The sequence below is a fragment of the Photinus pyralis genome, unplaced genomic scaffold, assembly GCF_008802855.1.
Source record: "Photinus pyralis isolate 1611_PpyrPB1 unplaced genomic scaffold, Ppyr1.3 Ppyr1.4_LG8, whole genome shotgun sequence".
NCBI lineage: Eukaryota > Metazoa > Arthropoda > Insecta > Coleoptera > Lampyridae > Photinus > Photinus pyralis.
This window is the reverse complement of record NW_022170819.1, coordinates 2405021-2427302: the sequence shown is the minus strand read 5'-3', so window position 1 is coordinate 2427302 and position 22282 is coordinate 2405021. Positions and strand designations below refer to the sequence as shown.

The 22282-nt window shown below is 36.5% G+C and overlaps 1 protein-coding gene across 1 annotated transcript in view; it reads left to right on the top strand.

Moving 5' to 3' along the window:
• Window positions 1-1423: 1423 nt before the first annotated feature.
• The window catches only part of LOC116178551 (neuropeptide CCHamide-1 receptor-like), a 209999-nt gene continuing 189140 nt past the window's right edge, over window positions 1424-22282 (top strand). Inside the window, exon 1 of the mRNA XM_031498073.1 lies at window positions 1424-1520. The gene's annotated coding sequence lies outside the window, so the exon portion shown is untranslated. The remainder of the gene's footprint in view (window positions 1521-22282) is intronic.

Genomic DNA, 22282 nt, shown 5'->3' with positions numbered 1-22282 from the left:
CGGAAAAAAAAGTTTCTGATAGAATGTGGCCTGTAGAACCCATAATTTCAAACAGTTCCAAGATTGGGCTACTAGTTCAAAAGTTACGGCCCTTTGAATTTTCTTTCGAATTTGGTTTCCAGTCTACTATAACTTTTGATTGAGAAGTCTGATCGAAAAAGTAGGAATTGTTTTGGATTCTACGAAAAAGTGTTTTCCCAAGAAATTTTGGTGTACCTAGTCCATTTCTGGTAAAAAAAGGAAGGTTATACCTACAGGTATTAACCGTATGTATAATAATCTAAAGAAATATTATTTTAACATTACAATGTGATCTTAGTAAATTCGTAGAATGTTAAGCAATTCCAAACAAAGAAGCCGAGACAGTAGCCAGAACATTTGTAGAACAATTTATTTTAAGGTATGGGATTCCAGGAGAAATTATTACGGATCAAGGAACATGATTTTTAGCTTCAATACTCACAAACATTTGCAAAATTTTAAAAATTAATAAATTTAATTCAACCGCTTATCATCATCAAACTTGAGGTTCAATTGAAAATTCTCATAAAAGTTTAGGAAATTATTTAAGAGCTCAAATTTCATAATATGTTATGGTCACACTGTATATATTGCAACCTAATTTAAGTAATATAAGGTACTATTATATTGGGTGAAAATGCTGACAGAATGATTGCGTCCTAGGAAAGTATGTGTACAAAGTAGGTTAGAGGTAGGTTTTATCATATGAATTGAAAATTTACCACGATAATGTTATTAATACAGATTTCCGTTTCCCAAATTGAAAACTCCATTAATTAGATACTAAATTATTAATTGGAACCCATTCAAACTTCTTTCATAAACCAGGAATTTAAAATAAACTAAACTATTCATAAGGAAATCTTATCTTACCCACTCCATTCGGCAAACTAATTACCGATGCAAAATTATAATTGCATTCTTCCTTGTTATAAGACCAAATCAAAAAAGAAAAGAACTTCAGTTTTAGCTTAATATGTTCAAACCTCAGCTTCAGTTTGGAGCTGGAGGCGCCTCGTCTACCCCGTTCGATTCGAAAAACGACAATTGAGGAGTTTAAATTAAAGTTCTGTTCCACAATTTATAGGAAGGTTTTGTGGAATAAAGCTTGAGGCGTCAAATTAACTTCATGTTTGACAATTAATAAACATGTCACTTTTAAAATCAAGGCAAGACACGCTCACGGGCTACTTTTAACAAATTATGCAATGTGGTGTTTATTATTTGTTTACCAAGGGCAGCTCAGAAGTTGGGAATTTTCACCCTTTTATTATCTTTTAAGCAACCACTTTATGAAGTTAGCGCTCGTCAGAGAGCACGCGAAACCGTCGCGCTTTTCCGCTGCGCCGCGACGGAAAACTTTGCGCTCTTATCATTCTGGAGCTTTCAGTTTATGTTCCACTGTCAACATTAAATGTTGCAAGTTTACTGGGTGAGCGCGCTTTTGTTTTCGCGTGAAGAACTTTTTACGTGCGTTCGAAGGTGCAACCCTTAAAAACGTAAGTAGGCTAGTTTTTTTGCTTTTACGCGCGCACAACCAAATTTCCCGGTCGAATTCAAAAAAGTTTTCAAAGTTTTAAGACTGCCATAGTGGAAATATTTACATGTGACTTCGACTCGGTCAATAATTACAAGGTGTTATCTAGTCCAAACTATGGGACCAATTTCGGAGCATTGCGGAGTCGTTAATTAAACATAATGTACGGTCTGGTGAACATCACGCCAGATTTTAGTTGGGGCGGTGGTGATTCGAGCCTAAAATCCTATTAGCAAATATTTCAAACTTTCAAACATTATCGTCGACGGCCGAATGGGGCTAATGCAATTGAATTAATCCGCTATTTTAGAAAGCCCCTAGATTGAAAAGTTTCATTGTGACATTCCACTTGTCTGTCCGTCCGGAACTGTATCAATTTTTTAATTCCGCTTTCGATTGGTCGAGAAATCCTAAAATTTCTGAAAGAAAAAACGTCGAATCGCACTGTATAACAACGATGCAGATAAGATAAATTTGCCATCTTTTAATTAGCCATTGACGGTTTTGGCTTCTTCATCACTACATTTGCTACATGATTGAAGTAAATGCGAATTAGGCAACTGAACTGAATTATTGAGTAGCGCATAATCGAAATTTGTTTGGATAAAGATCTACAGGTGACCCAATTTTCTGTCATTTACATTCAGGTGATCTGTAACAATTCATTTCGAATGTATAATTCATAAAAGCCGTCATTTTGCCATATTACCAACTTATGTATAAATGGGTTTTAGGTAGGTACTAACTACATTTATTAACGAAAGAGATATTGTACATATTTCTTAACTATACTGTAGATGGAGAGATAGAACCGGGGAAGTAAAGGAAATATTTACATTTCATCCCCCTACAATTTTTTAATCGTGAACCTAATAAACGGGAATGGCAATATTGTGTTAGCAAATATTTAACTGATTTTTTATTTATGTGCACTTTCTGCTTTACGGTGGGGAAAATGGAATTTCAAGCTTTTGGAAATTTTGTCTCCTTTAATTTTAAGCAGAAACACTTTCATCCTGAATTTCAGGGTTAAAATTTTCACAGAAAATATGTGTTCGTGAATGAAATGTCAAACTGGTACCTGGGAAAACCATCGTAGAGCTAAATTTTAACTTCTTGCGTTTAGCTTTGAGTGGAAATCGTGGTGAATCGAGATTGAGGGTTAACAAACCGCCCGTATAACATCCCTAACATTTCCACTGTGCTATCCAGTTAAAACGAGCCAATTGATCGATATTGTGACTTTGACGAAGTCGTAAAACATATTTCTACCAACCCCCACGTCAAAAATTGTTAAAGGCCACTTGGCATACATTCGCAATCTACGCTATATAATGCACGAATAATACTTTTCTCAAACATTTTAGGAGGTGTGTCTCATTTAGACCATCTTTCCGCCCTTTGAGAGTACCTCTAGACGTTCCACTTGCCTTCCGACACTTTGTTTTCAAGATATCCGCTTCGACCCATATGTATATCTCGTGCAGACGATTCATTTTGCCTTTCTCTCCTCCGACAAACCGTTTTCGAGATTCTTTTTTAAAATTTTGACATCACCAATGGTTATATTTCTTGAAGACAACATCTTTCTTTGTGAGTACACTCCTCCTACAATCCGTTCTTGAGATATAAGAAATTACAACCGATCACGAAGAAGCCTGCGATGAAGGCTCCAGGAGAAGTATACTCACACCCCCTTTTTTGTGATAAGGGTTCAGAAAGAAGGGCAGTCGTTGGTAGAAAACAATTCCTTTTGATGAGACCTTTAATTCTATATCATGTTATAGTTATAGTTTGTACAAACCAATTTATTTCGATGGGACCTTTCAATAGAATGTGTGTTTCGCCTACCGCCCCTCCCCCCTTAATTGGTTGTCGCAGGTAAAAATTATGCACGTTTTACTATCAAAAACAGTATCTCAGGAAATAATTTGTGACCCCCTCCTGAGAGAACAGAATTTGATAGCCGTCTGGCATACCTTCAAGGTATAGGCTACCTATTGCAAAAAAATTTCAGGACTCTAGGACACTTCCCCTAAAAGTAGTACAAAACCGCAGAAGTGGGCCCGGATGGACAGACCGACAAACAGACAAGAATTTTTTTTAATTCTTAAAAAATGCGCTAAAAATATTCAAATAAAGTATGGCTTCTTCTGAATTTTTTGGGGATTCTTAAAATCCCTAATCATTTTTATAGCATCTCCAACATTTCTCTAGATTTTAGCGTTGAGTTGTTACGCAGGAAGCTTGCTCCCAATCGTTCAATCGCTCGCTTGATGGCTTCATGGATGGAGCGATTACGAAGAAATTTCTGGGTGGATTACTCATCAAATTTATAAATCAGAGTTCGTGATATGATATCTCCGATAGTTATGAACCGAATTGAATGAAATTCAAACTGGATACAGCTTTAGCATTCACAGTACTCTTTAAGCGCATTATTTGCAAAAAGGTAGCTTTTAACCTCATCTTGGCTGGCTACTTTCCCACAAAACTCCATCCGCGGCCATCTTCATCGGGGTGACCTTAAATTTTCCCATTAATCAGAAGGTTTTTGTTTGGTATTTGTCCTGACCTGGAAGTGGCTGAGGCGTCAAACACCATCCGTAATGTTGTGTATGGTGGGGAATGTAGTATTTTGCAGGTGTTTCCCTGCATCCCGAGGTACCATTTATCCTAGCTCTTCATACTCTCGCAAGAAAGCCTTGAACCTGGATTCCGTCTGTAGAAGGTGGGCGGTTGTCTTTTCCAGTGCCTCAGCTTCTCCTTTCAGCGGCAGGTTTACGGTATAAGTGTAGTCTATGTTCCGTGCTGTTGTTTCTTGATACCTTCCCTCGGAGTGGTCAACTTACTTCCTGCGATAGGACTGCGTCTTGGGTGTGTCCTAGAATTTTGTCAGCGCGGACTCGTCCGTGATGGGTACTCCTTTCTCCCTGGCAACCTTTGTTTGCCCAGAATCCATCCAACTCACTTCTGGCTTCTTCTTTGGCTCGTAGATATACGATAGCGACAGCGATTTTCCTCTCGTGACTCTGTCTCGTAGACGGCTATGATGATTTTGATAAACTGCAGTTTCGTAATGGGTCCCTAAAATATCAGGTACTTTGCTGCTTACCATAATCTCGCCTTGTGTTTCTTGGATGCCATCTCATAGCTTTACCTGTCATCTACAGTTCAATTTAGACAAAATAAAACAGTGATAAATTGCATGTACTTAAAAAACATCAAAATGACATCGTTCTATTTCAGCATTGGCTTCCATTAATTTAACAGGTACAGGTGAAAACGCAAGCAAAATTCATGTTAAAGTCGATTACCACATTGAACCACATACTAAACAGTAGAAAGATTAATTAGAGGACCCCCTTCTCGTATTGCTAAGACACAATAACTGCATTCCGCACGAGATGAGGAAGGGGCATGATACAGAGAAGAATCTTAATTTACCTTCGGCATTAAATTCGAAACTCATGCTTTAATTAATAAATTTTCCCAAAGCGTGACAGGTTTCAAACGAAAAAGTAAGAATTATATTGGCAGTACACGAGATCCCTATTCAATACGGGAATTGAAAAGGTGAAAGCATAGTGGTTCCATTATATAAATTGGCACTCGACGTCTTGTGTATTGGCGAACAATATTGAACTTTGATAGTCTATCGAACAATTTCGCCTGCTAAAAAATTGCAAGCAATCTACTGCAGTCCCAAGATATCGACATTGTTTCGCAGCTTGATGAATATACCGTACCGGAATGCCATCGCTATTTGCGGAAACAACTAGAAATAGTCTGTTCGGGATTTACTTATTGTTCCTTGGTCAAATACTCCTGAAATCCACCCCTAACTTGCTGTTTTTTTCTAATGTGGCACTAGAGGATTTTCCATTTGGCTATAAATACGTGTCTTTCGAAGGACCTCGTACCTTTAGCGGAATTTTTGATGAGAAATTTATTACGGTCGTTGCCCAACCTTGCGATGTGAGAAAAATGGCGGAATGGAAAGCTCTATGAGTTTGTTGTAACACTTAACTGCGTTTTAGAAAGCAAATTATGCGCTTTTCTCACTTCGCAAATATCTCTATAGCGTTTCAATTAGCAGAAACAAGCATTTTTGTTGGCACACCTCTTGATGCTTTCGAAACTGGATAAATAAGAGCTGCTATTGAAAAGTAAGTGTTTGCATCTAATTCGCATACCCATTCAATTGAAATGACGTGACGTATTCAAAAGGTTTGCACAGTGATCGGCCTTTCAAGTCGGACAAACGCATCAGAATTGAAAGTAAACGTGGGAACAGTCGTTTGCGACATGATGGCGCTTCAATTGATTCCTGAAGAGATATTTCGCGAACGGGAGCTTTAGAGAGCGAGTCAATTCCAATACAGCGAACTTTTCTTATTTTAACATTTCGCCGGAGTAACTAGAAAAATGTCCCTTCCTGTAAAGTGGCAACGTGTTATTGCACTGCAGCGCAAATAAATAAGTTGCAATCTACTCTTTTTCACATCGTCTTTACGAGAATTGCGCAAAGTCTGATTTAGTAGCTGCCTGGAACTTTAAAATCTCCCTACAACACTAGCTGCAGTGTCTTTTTCCTCTACTATCTAATAGAAATCTATACTTCTTGTATTTTATTTTATATTGCAAGGCGGCTGTAGATCATATCTATTGCAAAACTTTATATCTCCAAACGTATGTACTGCAAGTTAGTTTCTGAGAAGTTGAACACATTCGAACTCGATCAGTACATTGCAAAATGTGTGCGACATAAAAAGCTTCTTTATTTTCTGATTCACACACATCGAAAGACCTAAGATTTTTGCTTTTTTACGCCGTAATTCCCAAAGGAATTGTTTACGACAGATGGAAATTAAATTAAGAATTTATTTGAATTTCTAATACGGTGTTTTGCATTTCAAAAAAATCTGCATTTATTTCTACGTAATCTTTTCTATCCGTTTTTGTTTCTTAATTGCTTCCGGAAATCGGTAGAACCATAAAGTCTGAAGTTTGTATTGTATTATCATCTTTTTAATTGGCACGATTGGGTTACAGTTACAGACTCAACGTGATGGCACTCAAGATCATGAAACTTGCAAAACTGGCATATTTGGAAAAGACTTGGGGTCTGGGTCGCATCCCTTCTTGTGAGGGTTCCCTTCCAGATCCGCCCACGCTGAAGGTTTCCTCGATCTGTCCACTAGTCCTAATCGTTCAGCCATATGGTAGCCTTCCGGGCCTCTGCTTCCATAGTGCCTCCATGACCAAAGTTGGCGTGGCTCCATGACTCCCGTGACTCCCAGACAGACGAATCTGTGCCTTACCTAGCCTCTTCCTGTTGGTAGGAGAGGGGGGGGGGGTTCCGGGAGTCCTAATTTTGAAAAATATAATCACTAAACACGAAATTTATGCATTTCCCAGTAAATTTACATACCAAGTTTTGATTTTACGCCTTAGATGTTCCGTAACACTTTCTCCATGGTGGTTCTCCAAGTTGATGTTGTCCATTCTTTCACAAACATGCTTTTCCTGTTGTTATTTCTTTTTGGAACAGCATCCTCCACTTAAAACGCCTATAATGTATAGCATCACCCCTAGTTCAATGTCCGAGTTTCGTAAAACTAGACCCATTCGTTCTCTAACCCGAATGTCATGTGTTAGAACGGCAAAGATGTGTAACCTTATCGTACGATAATTTGTTTCAAACTCGAGCGATATTCTATGGCCACTACAATCCAATGCCCCTCCCGTGGATCCGCCCCTGGCTCAGGTGCCCACACTTTGATAGGATATAACCTGCCTAATTATAGTAATAATGAGTTAGGGGTTTCGAGTTCCAACAAATATATTACGCTCCTGCATAAAACAAACAAAAACCCCCAACTCATCGCACAAGCCGACAACAAACATCGTAATTGGATTCTGAAGCCACCTTCCTGCGAATGAACATTTAAAATACATGTGAAAAGCTACATATCACTTTAACTACGTATACAAAATTTCCCAGATACCTTAAATTATCTAAATACCCTGTATATTAATCTCAAATGAAAACCACCCACATCTATGGAAAATTCCATTTAAGTACGTACACGAAATGTAAAATATAACCTAAATTGTATCACTCGGTATATTAACCTTAAATTAAAGCCACTCACACCTGTTTAAAATTCCTTCTGTAGCTCACGTACGTATCAACAAAACTACATTAAGGAGAACGCGAAAGAAATGGAGTAAAAAGCATAGGAAACAGCAATGAATTCTTTGGAACGTACCTGTAAGTTTTGGTGCGCACTTTTAGGATTTTTATAGTCTTGTGTGTTGAAAAATCGCTGTAGAGCTCTACAAAATCTCTAAACAGACTCTGGAAAGCGATAAAATCTTGCGATACTGCATTCTAGCGCCCTTTCTGACCATCTAAGTTTCATTTTAGAACTTTCCTGGTTTCTTTTAAACTTTTTAACATGTAAGAGCCTTATTTGTTTCTTTCAAGCTTCGATTAGCTTTGGAAAATGCAAATAAGGTTATAAAAATCCCTCAAACGTTTTTCAGAAGATGATAAGTACCTTCCAGAGCATTTGAACGTTTCTTCAGAGTTTTACATACCTCTCTAAAACGTTTATTTTCTCTATCTAGGTTTTAAGCACATTTAGGGAACTTCTGGGCTTGTTTAGTCCTGGGGGAACCTGGAGGACAGGGCTTGTGACGCCCTGCAGAAAAGGACATACAATTTTGAAAGAAGGCGAAGATGCTCTGGAAAGGCATTAGAAGTCTCTAAAGGTAACTTATAGGATCCTGAATTGAATTTAGGGACTGTCCGTCATTTTTGAGTTGAATGTTCTCCTTCCACAACCTCTCCTAGATTAGCCTGGTCCTGAAAAGACAATATGAATCGGTCCTTTACTTGATAGAAGATTACCAGAGGGTTGTCGCGACTTGTCTATTCTAGGAGTTAGGAGAGATAAAGGCGGAAAATGGACGAAAAAAATGATGACCATCTCAAAAGAATTTGAGTTGAAGTTTTTAAAGAACCAACCAAGGTCGACGAAGAAGCCTGCAACTAAAAATTCCGAAGAATTGGGAAATGGTCAAAAAACAGAAAAAGCAGGAGGAACCGGAAAGCAAAGAGGTTGAAGCAGTATAAGAAAAGGAAGCTGGGAAAGGGTGGAGAATCGAGGGAGCGTCGAGAGACGATAAAGTTGATGGATCCAAAATTAAAAACGACGCATTTGATGAAACCGAAGGAGCAAAGAAAACTGAACCTGTGTCGAAAAAATCTGGAAGTTGTTGAACCACAGGACTATATGAAAGCGAGAAAGCTTGCAATCTTAGCGCCTTGAAAGCCTCTAATGATTTTGAGGGTTTTTTCGAGGCCCTGTCTACCTGTTATTGGGCGTCTAAACAGTGGAAAGAACCTAGAAAGCTTGAAATTGCACATTGCGTTTTAAAATAGAACTGGGAACAATGCTCTAGAAACGCACAAGAGAGTCGCTGCTTCATCAAAAATATCCTTTCGATTTCTAGGCACTTAAAAGCATTAAACGAATTACTTCGTGTAAGGGCCTGTAAAATTGGGATTATCATCGAGAAGGCCAATTTATCTGCAGCAAAACCTAGAATGACAACACGAATAAATTATCATATTAGATGGCTCTCGGTCCGGAAAACTTTTTCTCTAAAATATATGGACCGAGGGCGAGTGCATTTACAACAAAGCTGGCCGATAGCCAAGAAAAACTAATATGGTAGAAAACTAGGCAGTTGGCGTAAACTGAATCACAAACTTTGCAAGCACTTTAATATAGAAATAGAAAACCCAGTTTTGTTATAACGCTTTCGAGGCGATATTAAGTGAAATGCCAGCAACGAACGTAATGATCTAGTGGAAGGATTTTGAAAGTCGGTGTAATTGGATGACTGCGTGTTCAAGCTGTTGACTGATGGGGAGAGTTTGGTTTGGGCAGGTTCTGTGTTTCTTTTAGTTTTATAAGTTGCTCAAGTTCTTCTTTAAGCGGAAATAAATGAATTACTCTCGGTTATACAGGATAACTAAACCTAAGCAGTAACTTTTGGAATACTAATTTTAATATGCACCAGTCTTGTCTTGATTGTCGAGGTAACACCGTTGTTGGTATTCTCAAGGGAATCGATGCATTCCAAAGGAGTCGCTCGGATTTGAAAACTAAATCATAGGCATCAAGGCGTGTAGGAAATTATGAGCCCCTTCCAATGAAGTGTCACTCGACCCAACGTTCAATTTAAAATTATTGAGGGGGTGGTAACTCCACTTAGGGGGTTGACGCCAGAGGTATACATTTTTAAGTAAGTGACCCCCCTTCCAACCAAAATCAACTTGAACTAAACTATTTCTTTACGAGTTATTCAGTGTATTTGTTTTAAGGAGCTATTTCTCGCGTTTCTAGTTGTTAGCACCAAGTGGTGTATTTTTTTTCTTGTAAATAAGTATTTCCTAGAATAGTTAAATGTAGGGCAATTGATTTTTGTTATAAATTTCGTTTTACTAAATTATTTAAATGACAGTTCTGAATTAATGTATGGGCGCTTTGATTATTTTTGTTAAAAAGTTGATTTATTAGCGATAACAATAAATTTTACCAGGAAAAAATTGCGTGTTATTGTTATCTGATTGTTATTTTGTTTAATTTATGATCGAGTGCTTGTGCGGGGTATGTAAACGGACCTTGTAGTTCCGCTTGATTGTTAGAACTTTAGGATTACTTTGTTTGTGTGAATTCATGTAAGTCGTGTGTTTATTCGAACCTTTTAACGATCCAGATAAATGTCTGGTGCTTAATAATGATAAATTTTGTTAATCCCTATCCAATGTGAATTTCAGATGTGTAAGTAATTCTTTTGGAATTTAAGGAATTTGATCGCGGCCATTATTTGCCTTCAAAATTTTAATTTGCAGTCGAAATTGAAATTTTCGGATGTGGAAAAATTTAATAAGAGAACTAGCTCTAAGGCGTTTTGTGTATGGTTCATTTTGGCCGGGCCTGTGCACACAGCAATATGTATCTGAAGTTAGCATTCAACGTACGTTATTGCGGCTTACCTGATGCTAGAAAGAGATTGAAGTAGTACGTTGAACGTTAATTTCAAAGGCTCTGTGGTTATTGTTCGAGTCCGAGAGATTATTTATCCGGGGGGTATTGTTTCTCGGGGCTTCTCGTGTGGGATAGGAGTTTTTGACCGGGGGGTTTAAGTCCTAGGCTCGGTTTCAAATTTCTAAATTCCATTTTTGTCGATATTTCTGTCAACGACTCCTAGCTTTACAAATAGAAACTAAGATTTCATAAATCTGATCGTTTTCGTGAACTTCCTCAGAACGCGTGAGCTTCCGATGCCCACTTTTCTTTCCATAGTTTCTCAAATGCTTCCTCCAAACCGCCCACATGAGCTATAGGCGTTCCTTCAAACTCATTTCGACTAGAGAGTAAATCACTCCCAAGGTCCCAAGGGGCTCTGAAAAATCCACGAGCACGTAAGGAACTACGGAAAGCCCTAGAAAGCTCTGGAAATCCATTTAAATGCTACTTTCTGTAGGCGCTTCTGTTATTGACATTTGTTGCAGGGGTTTCAGCATTTTTTCCATTGGCTATCGAGCGTTAAACACGGTGGTAGGTGACATTTTTAGTAGTAATATATTTGAATATGAAGTATATTTCGTATATTTCATTACTGGGGCGGGTACTCCAACTGGATTGAAATAAAAACTTGGCTTTGCAGTGAATAAAACCAATATAAAACAAGGGTCTATTTTGAATTTATATTAAATATGATTGAAACGCACGCTGGAGAAGAGGGAAACGGAAACTTTGGCTGGGCGAAAATGTTTGACGTGCGGTTGACACAAGCATGACTTTTATTAATGGCGATGGAGTGTAAGGCGCGCTAATATCGCGCCAACTAATAAACGGCTAGCAATAAATTGATCGTGACATGCCATCGCGCGAATATAAAACTGAGTTGCCTCTTCATCTGTCGGTTTGGACGATTTATTTGGCCGTAAATATAATACCGAGAGCAGACAAAAACCATTATTATGTCGCTCATATTGACAAAAAGCACGTCACGTTGATTTAGGGACAAAAAGTGTGTAGTACAAAACCCTTACAATTTGCGATACTACTTCTGAGGCAATAAGAAATTAAAAAAGTCCCCATTATACATGATCGATTTATTCAATTCATTTACGTGTCGCAAACGATTCAGTAATTAAACTTATATTCGTTGTCAGAAATCTATACCATCCAACATATGCGATGATCCGACACAACAACGAAATCCTAACATTTACTTAAATTTCTTATAAACTTGAAGGACTCGAAGACCTCAATCAAATTCCACGAACTCTAATAAAATCCGGCTAGAACACTGGTACTAAAATAAAGCCTCACAGACATTTACGCTATCTTTAAAAACAGCCAGAGATAACCTCGCTATTTACTCATACACCTGCATCGCTTATCTCGCACGTGACACTGTTTGTCGAAAAACTAATTAATTATTATCCTGACCAGGTAAAACTTTCAATTCCCGTACCCGTTTTAAATTTATCGTACAAACTAAACACAATAAATAGAATTAAACGCTTACAGACTAAATTTCTACAAACATTTCCAATTCTGTGTGTATGCAAAAAATTCTCCCTTGAATTATGTTACATATAGAATATCCTAGCTACCATTTCCGATATTCAGACCGAAACTACGTTAACAAACACGCATTTTTACACTACAAGGTGGCTCGCTCTCATATCCGACATTGTTTCAGGAAACGACACCCCCATGTAGTTTGCACAACAATACATTTTCTTTATAATACATTTAGATGCCTAGAATGTGCGGAGCTCTGGAGATAGTTGTAGGGTAGATTTTTAGACGTAAACAGTTGACTTGTTTAATAGGTCATTAAAATGTGTCCAGTCTCCGAAACTGCGCGTATAAATTTTACAATTAACATTTTCAACGTAGTTAATTTGCGTCTACAATTAAATTTATTTGAAGTAATTTTTTCCTTGTAACATTTGCTAATTAGAAACAAAGGTTAAAGGGAAATGAAAACGTAATTTTCTTAATAAACACTTCAAGCAACCGTATAAAATGGGGTTTTGCTGCCGTTTAGCCCTAATTACAAGAAAAATTGCGTCTTGTATAAATTTAGTTAAATAAAAAGTAACGTCCTTCAGAGGTTGTGTTGGCGTAATACCTTATCCGTCTAGCAAACCTGGTTAATCTGAAGAGTGTACCACTAAAAATGCCATTTCCTTACCACCTTCGGACTTTCCGAGTTTTCCGTAATAAAATTTGACACGCCATAAACGCTCCTTTAAACAATCTTAAATTTTCGTTTGAAAGCAGAGATTTAAAAATGTGAGCAAAACGTGTTTTTCAGGCTAACATCCTGAAAGAATTTTCAGATGTGAGTAATGTGAGGTTTGGAAACCTTTATTAGAGGCCAGCTTTGATTTTTTCCAATTGAATTTAAACGAAATAAACTAAAACGCATTTTTCTTCCTTTCTTTAATATCCACGTCAGTCACTTCTCCTCCCCCAGCACCTCACTCTCCTATATCCCCTTCTTGCTTTTCGCATATTCTACATTTTCTTTCTTCTTATTATCTCCATTACTATTTCGATCTCTCTTGATTTTCGCATCTGAATTTCGCTATTGTTTTAATATTTTTTTTCTTCCAACAAATACTTTGGCAACCACCCCCTTATAGCTTTATAACTACTACTTCCTCGTGCGCTCTCTATCTTCACCCACTGTTGTTGTATTTGTGCATCTAGATCCCTTTTTGCCAACTCATTTTCCATCTCTTCTCCTACCTCGGCGCGTCCATATCCCTTTTTTTCGTCACATCTTCCTCTTTGTTCTTCCCACATTTTTTTGCGTTTATACTCGTTGTCAGGTATTCTTTCACCAATTCGATTTTTCTATCGCGCCTTTCCTCCAATCATAGCGCTCTGTGCCCGACGCTATCCTTCGCTAATATGCAATTTGGTGTCATTCCGTTTAACCCTAATACCCATTTATATCTTCTTTGTACGTCTTCCTGTTTCTCCCATTCCTTTCGCTCCCATATCTCCGTTTCGTACTTTCTTATTCTAAAAACATTCTTCCTCTCTCCAATTCCCCGCACCTGCCTCATCGCCCTTACCTCCTTTTTTCCAAATTCTCTTATCTACGCATTTTTCCCATTGCTTCTTTGCATTTGGTACCCTAAATATTTCATTTGTTTTACCTCTTTTATTCTTTTCTCTCTAAATTTCGATTATATCACCTTCTTCCTTCCACCCCCCCCCCCCCCAAATACTATCTTCTTCGACTTTTCGGCATTTAACTCTATTCCTTTCCTTTCCCAATACCTTTCCATTCTCCCCATCATTTCCTTCTTTTGTTGAACCTCTGTTGCCATGATCATTGCTTCGCCCGCGGATGCCAGAGACCGTATCCTTAGTTTTCCCCCTACTGTCTCTCCACCTTGGCCATGTTTTAATACTTTTTCCATGTCACTTAAGTAGACATTAATTAATCAGATTGGACTAAGTCTCCACTCCTTCCCTTCTGTTCTTACCTTTATATTGTCCCTCCATATAGTTCGTTGATTCTGTCCTTTAACTATTTGTCAATTTTCCCTTCTGCCATAATGTTTGTCTCTCCACTTTGTCAAACACTGCTATTAAGTTTTCCAATTCCTTTTCTACTAATCACTCTTTTTACTAAAGCCCTTTGGAGTTTCCTTAAACATCTTCTCTTCCATTTCTCTTTGTCGTTTTTCGTTCAGTATCATTGCACAGATTCTATAAGCCGTAGTCGTTATAGTAATTCCCCTATAATTTCACACACAATCTTGTTTCCCTCTTTTAAAGATCGGCACTGATACTCTTTCCTTCCTTTCTTTGGGTAAACCCCCTTCTTTTCATACCTTGTTTACTATATTTCTCATCTTAACTGTTGTGAAAGTCCAAGCCTCATTACCTATCTCGTCTCTCCTTGTTGTTTTTTGTTGCTGCTCGATCTCCTCTCCTGTTATCTCATCTCCTTCAAACTCCTCTATTCCTATCTCTTCTATAGCTTCCTCTTTCTCATGCTTTCCTTGTAGTAACTTGACAAAATAATGGTTCCATTAATTGTATTTCTCCCCAATTGTTCTATTTTTCTGTTTTCCTTTGTTTATCACCTTGCAAAAGTCCGTTCTGTTTTTATTTTCCTGATGTGCTCTTCGCATGCTTTCTGTTTCTCCGTCTTTTTTTCTTTACATTTTCTTTGCATTTTTTTCTGTTCTCTCGTCCCTTTCTCTTCTATTTTCTCTCTTCTTTCTTTCTCTATATTTATTTCTCTCTTCTGTACGCTCTTTGTCTCTTTTTTCTTCCTTCCCCTTGTTCCACTAGTCTCCCTCTAATCAGTTCAACGACATCTCTTGTCCATAACTGTATCTCTCTTCGTCTTTGCGTCTTTTCATTTCTTCATCTTCTTATCTTCCCTTTTAGACTTAATTCCAATTTTATCCTTGTTTTCCTATCTTAAATTTATCAATTTCTTCCAGTATTTGTTTCATGCACAGTTGTATAATCAATTGCCGACCTCCCTCTTCCTCCCATGTATGTGAGTTGCCCGTAGTTTTGATTCCAGTAACTTCTCCTTCTTTGTTGCACTTTTTACCTCTTGATTTTCCCCAGCTGTGCCCATTTTCCTGTAATTCCGGCATTAAAATCTCCTTCCCCCACCCAATGTTAGTCCCCTTCCACCTTATTTAAATTGAGTAAATTACAAAAGCGATAAAATCTGAGCGAGAAGTACGCATTCACCACATCTCTAAAGGGAAAGAAACAATACTGAGGTACAAATTCAAATGAAACGAATTCACCCTGTGCATATTTCGTAAATAAAATTCCCAGGTTTACTTAAATTAAAATAGTCTCATTAAATTTCTTCGGCCAATTATTCGACGGAAAATTATACACTACAATTTTTCGACTACGCTTGTTTTTCGAAAAATATAATTCGAGCAGGCAACTAAACGATCTTTACACCTAGAATTGTAATTTAAATTCCCCTTCTGAAAGAAGCGACTGAGAGATTTCGCCCATCTAATTTTTTAAAGCTGAATGATGCCCTCTTGAATTTTTACGCTCACATATGGCGGATTAATTCTCAAAATGGCGATGTTTAATTCTTTATTGGTTATTGTCTCTTTTCCTATCAATCAATCTTAGATTATTTTAAAGCTCACTAATCAATTTCGATCGACAGCGAGTGGTGGTTATAAAGTTTTTGAGTAGACTATACAGGGACGAGTTTTTGCAAAAAAGAAAAGTTAGAACTAATCTTACTAATGCTCATCTAGGTTCAACAAATACTGATCCCATATATATAAATGAATCTCTAACGATGGAACGTCGCAAATTGCTAGCCAACGCCAGGAAGCTGAGGAAAGAAAACGGTTGGAAATATCTGTGGGTGAAAGGTGGTAAAGTTTTTCTGCATAAAGCGGACAACTCGAATGTGTTTATAGTTACTAATCAAGTTGATCTAAGTAAAATTGCTTGGTAAAATGTGGACTAATTTATACTTTTGGTTGTAAGTATTTGTTACCAAATTTTTTTTGAATGTGTTAATTTTGTTCTATGGTCATTGATGGTCTGACTATTTATTTTCAAAATGTCCGTGGTTTACGAACTAAGACTGAGAATTTGTTTACTTCAGTTTTGGGAAATAATTTTGATGGTGTGTGTCTTGTTGTGACTTGGTTGCACAATGGAATTTGTGACAGAGAGTTGTTTGATACGAGGTACACAGTGTATAGAATAGATCGTGATGGAGGATTGGGGAACAGAAGAGGAGGAGGAGCTCTCATTGCGTTGAGATCGACCCTACATCCTTCACTACTTCTAAGCTACACATCGTATAATTTAGATTATTTAATTTGTTCATTTAATGTTAGTGGGTCTAATTTTATTTTAGCCTGTGTATACTTTGCTCCAAATTGTAGTAATCAGATATATGAAAACTTTTTTCGATCGATAATAAAAAAAAATGTTAAGGAATAGTTCAAATCTACTTGTAATAGGGGATTTTAATATTTCAAATTTCTCTTCTGGTTATAATTTTGAAAATAATTATGTGGATTGTAAATTGAAGAGTATTCATAATTTTATGGACCTATATGCAATGGAAAGCTTTAATTCAATATTTAATAGTAATGGTAGGACTCTTGATTTGGTGTTGGCTAATTGTACATAGGGTGTCTGTAACCCGGGATATTGTACGTTTAATACGTGAGGATTTGCATCACTCAGCTTTGAATATTTTGGTTCATGCTCCAAGAAATCCATTTACTACATTTAACCTTCAAAATTTAAGTAGCGAAATTATTTTTCTCCAGTTTAAGAAAGCAAATATTAAAAATGTAAAAAATTGTATCCAAGAGTGTGACTGGAAATCTCTATATACTACAACTGTTGTTAATTTAGCTCTTGAAATGCTTTACGATAATTTAAATAAAGTTTTTGATTTGTGCGTCCCTAAAAGTACATATCAATGCGAAACAAAATCACCCATTTGGTTTAATGATGATTTAAAATTACTATCTCGTAAAAAAAAACAGATTAGCAAAAAAGAGAAAGCACTCTAGTTATTTTGACAGCAGATTTATTGAGATTCGGAAAATTCTCAAATTTAAAATAGCGGAAGCATATGAAAATTATGCCAAATCTATTGAGGAGTCTGTGAGTAGTGATGTCACAAACTTTTATAAGTATTATAAACAGCAAAGGTCAAAATATAAATTGTTGGATGAAATGAATTATGATAATGCCAAATTTAAGGGGTCAGAAATTCCTGATGCTTTTGCTAAATTTTTTTAATCGGTCCATCCAACTGAGAACTCGAGTTATGATCTGGATACGTTGAATGATGATAGTAGTGAGGAATCCAACTTACACTCAGATAAGTTTTGCCTTAAAGTTGTTGATAACAGTGTCACTTCCAGAGCAATAGACCAACTTAAAAATAAAATGAGTAGTGGACCCGATGGAATTCCGACATTTTTTCTTAAACAATTAAAAGATGATATTTGTGATAAACTGACATATTATTAATTTATCAATTAAAAGTGGTACCTTTCCAACTCTTTGGAAAATGACAAAGATTACTCCAGTTCACAAATCAGGTCCCGAAAATTTAATAACAAACTATAGACCTGTATCAATTTTGAACAGCTCTGCGAAAGTATTTGAAAATGTTATTTATAAGTCGCTGATGGACGGAGTGAGGTGTTTAATAACTCCCTCTCAGCATCGATTTTATCCCGGCCAATCCACCGAGTCTAACCAACTACTGTTTTCTAATTATGTGCATAGAAATTTGGACGCAAGGGGTAGTTATTGATGTTGTGCTATGTCCGTTTTCTAAATTATGATTCTTTTAGATTTTCTACTACATCCGGGGTTCCGCAAGGTTCGAAGCTTGAGCCCCTATTTTTTATTATTTTTATTAATGATTTGCCAAAAATTTTTACCTCCTCTTGTCTCTTGTATGCTGATGATTTGAAACTTTACAAAGAAATAAACTCAGCTCTTGATGCATTGACTTTGCAGAAGGATTTAGATGCACTCAATAACTGGTGTATTAATAATAAATTAATGTTAAATATAAAGAAATGTTGTGTTGTGTCTATTTTTCGGAAAAAGCCGAGGCGCTCTACTGAATACAGAATTAATAATGAACGTCTTGAATCAGTTTGCACAGTGAGAGACCTCGGGGTAGTTTTTAATAATAACTTTACATTTGTAAATCATATTGATTATTTAGTAAGTAAGTCTTTCAAAATGATTGGGTTCATAAAAAGAAACACTAGACATTTTAGAAATACAAAGGAAATCATTATGTTATATTGTGCTTTTGTAAGAGCAAAGCTAGAATATTGTTCTACTATATGGGCTCCACATACAGTTAAACAAAGGATAGAAAAGGTGCAAAACTATTTTCTTAGATATTTATATTTTAAAAAATTGAATAAGGTTTGCCCAAGAGATCTTCCTTCTTTGATACTTCGGGGTCAAGCTAGTATGTGTAGTTTAAAAGTGCGAAGAGACATATCCAGCGTTATGATTTTGTATAAGATTATTCATGGCTTAATTGATTCTTCTGAACTACTATGTGAAATTAAATTTAATGTTCCAAGAACAGCTAATGTCAGAAATTACAACACGTTTTATATTCCCTGGGCTAAATCTAATTCGTATAAGGACTCGCCACTTTTGTATCCCATGAAATTATATAATTTAATTTCGAATAATGATACTAATTTAGATATTTTTCAAAACAGACGCAATTTATTTAAAAGAAACTTATTTGAGTTATTATAGATTTAAGATTTCTATTCTCAAACCTATACATTAGAAAATTCTGTTATCTGGACCGTTTTGGGCTATGCCTGTGGTCTAATAGTATTATGTACCTATTAATAATAATTTTTGTTAAATATTACGACTAATAAATGAATTGAATTGAATTGAATTTCTTTTCTAAAATAAGCTGACTTAAAAATTTTGTCGGTGAGTATATCTTTATGATGAGCTAAGAAATGTAATACTATGCCCTTAGCCGCTAGTTTGACGCCTCAAGTACTTAAAGGAGAAAAAATTCGTTGAAAGTGAATAGGTATAGTAATGACATGTTTCGTGGACCGCAATCAACCAGATACATGCTTTACATCAATAAAGATCAACACGGCGTTTCTAACCTAATTCTGAAATATGGGACCTTAAATTTTAGTTTGAAGGCCGAAATATCCAAATTAGACAGGTAGGGAAGAGCCAGCTCCCAGAAACTTTAACCGCCCAGTTTGTTCTTTGTATTGCAGTTTGTTACTAAACATTCCCGTTTTAGACGGGAGGAAAGCTCACTTATTAGTTTTCGCTTTGTATCACTTCGTGTTTAAACGTCATATATGGCGCCACATTGAAATTATGAGCAAATTCCAAACAATAATGAGACCGGGATTCGAAACTGAAATTCCGCATACTTCAAACTTGGAAAAAAGACCATCCGAGCTTTACATTGAATGCCTACGCGTATAGGCAGCAAACTTCAACGTGCAGTAGAGTGAACATCCACCGGGTACGCATCACGCGTTTAATAAGCGAAAAATTGAAAGCGAGGGACTAGAGGTGGTAAATGAAACCCTATATAATTCCCAATACTTCGTAATAATCAAAGCCCTTGCGTGACAAAGGTATTGAAATACCAAGCGAATTACGCACACCCTAACTTGCTTTGTCTTAGTACGTGTATTCACGATAGGTACTGTAGGCGTGCAATACAGTTCAAGTGGGTTTAAAATTTTGTACAATCCGTTATTGGTTGGTTTGTACTTCATAATATAAATTAATGCGGATGAATTAACATCGACAAAGTTCTCTTGTCGAATATGCGAGGAAACCTTGATGAGCATCCTGTGTATGAACTAGAATAGACTTAAACCCCAAGTAATAACAACTAATGGACGTGGTCGAATATCAAAGTTTTAGGTCATTACTATCGATCTAACCGCAAGTTAACAAACAAAATGGTGTTCTGTGGCTGTTTTCATCTCCGTTTCACTTAACTTTTGGCAAATTTGCCCTTACTTACTACGAAAGTACCTATATTTTGATGGTTCAATCCACAATGTTGATCTAGCAGATCTTTACCGTTGGAAATGGATTGGAAAATGGAAATTGTGTGCTGTTCCGTCGAAAATATTTGGAAAAATTTACAAACTGACGTTTTCGTGACTGCAAATTGCTTCCCGACTTGTGGATACTTGGGCCACATCCTCATCATAATGTCGGAGGTAAAAGAGACTCGAAAGCTAGTGTTTGAATTTGACCACTCCAACGCTCTTAACGTACAAAAAAAAATATAATTATCTAAAAACTAAAATTCCAAAATGAACCCAAATTCAATTAATTCAAACTTGCGTATATTAATAAATGGGTCGCGGATTGCGATAAGGTAAAACAAAGATGGGTAATTGAATTAAAACATATGGCATATGCTAAAAGGAATTCTATGAAAATAACTTTACCGAAATAGGATACACCCACGCCCCATTCACGTGAAGAAGCTTAGATAACTAATTTAAACAATTTTAGCAGCATTATGACTGGAATTTTCCAATATATAAACACCTTTTGCAAAAATTAGAACGTGTACTTTCAACGACAGAAGAAAAAGTGATATTTTTTTCAATACCAATGGTACCAATTACTCCTAACACATAAGAACGCATTCAGTCTAAAGATGTGAGCGACTTCTCGTTCAACATTGGCACGGTCCTATTCCGGATGTCGCTCGCATCTTTAAAAAAACATAGATTGTAAATTGACACAAGGTGTGCTGTAACCGGCAATCTTTCCTGGCGAAAGTTATACTATGGCTTTGAAATAACAATGACAGATGTCATTAGAATGAACAATCACCTGTTTCACCTTATGGTTAAAAAGCGATTTAGCCTACTCATTCAAACCTATTAAAATGCCAATTTAACATAGGTACTCGTATGCTAGAGAATAAATGGGTTTAAAACCAAAATTAAAAACTCAAAAGTATGCATTAATTTAGAAAACTGAACTTTTAGTAGATTTCAAAAGAGAAAAATTTGCTTTGCATAGCTATCTGCCCAATGCAACGTACAAACATAAAAGGGAATTCTAGCATAGCCTGACTCTGCAATAGTTGTAATTAAGTTCAATTACCGAACACAAAGCTAAATGTAATTTGTACTGCTGAAATTGTATTACCTCGTATATTGCAGTTTTGTAATCAATATCATCCCTTATTTTCGCAACGAGGTGTACAATCCGACAAGTGCATGCGGGCAGTTGGATCGATTGACTTCTATCTAATATTATTAATTGGGAAATTATAAATTACTTTAATTACTGAGAGAATGTCACCCACACTCGTAAAGTCGTAATTACATTATTTTTTGTATACTTCCTATATACCAAGCACTTAAGGCTCAAATGCCACTTTGATTTATTAGTACCTATTGAGAAACCATTTACCTTAATGCGACTTTTTGGCTGAAAAGAACACTATCGAGAGCAAATGCAATCTGTAAAGAGTAACATACGCACATACAAACAGGCATTCTGTGTTTTGTGGAGGTGATTTGCTGATGTCGCTTTGCTACCTCATAAAAGGGTGTCGGGTGTGATTGGCTCTTTCTGAATCAATTAACTTCTCGTTTAACGTCAAGCGACCAACAAATGTTGCTACGCCAATAGAATGCGAACCAGAATCATGCGATCTGGAAAGTTACAATTCATCTCTCTAATTAAATTGAGATTAAATTTGCGTTCTGTGGAGATAATCAGGGGTATTTAAATCATTTAAGACGATTATTCGTGACCTAATTGGAGAGAAACAAAACCTGAGGAAATTGCACACATACTACCTGGAGAACTTCCCTACTTACAAAGGAAGCATTAAAATTTTCTGTTGTAAGGATGGAAGCCATTTTGTGTAGTAACCATAAGAGACTTCATTATGCAGTTTGTTTTTATTGTAAATTATTAAAACCATTTTTTTTCATGTAATCGTTATTTAAAAAAATCTGTTTTTTATCAATTATTCAAAAACCTTTCAGCCGATTTAAATAAAATTTGATAGGCTTATTTATCGACATAAGGGCCTTCCTTTGGT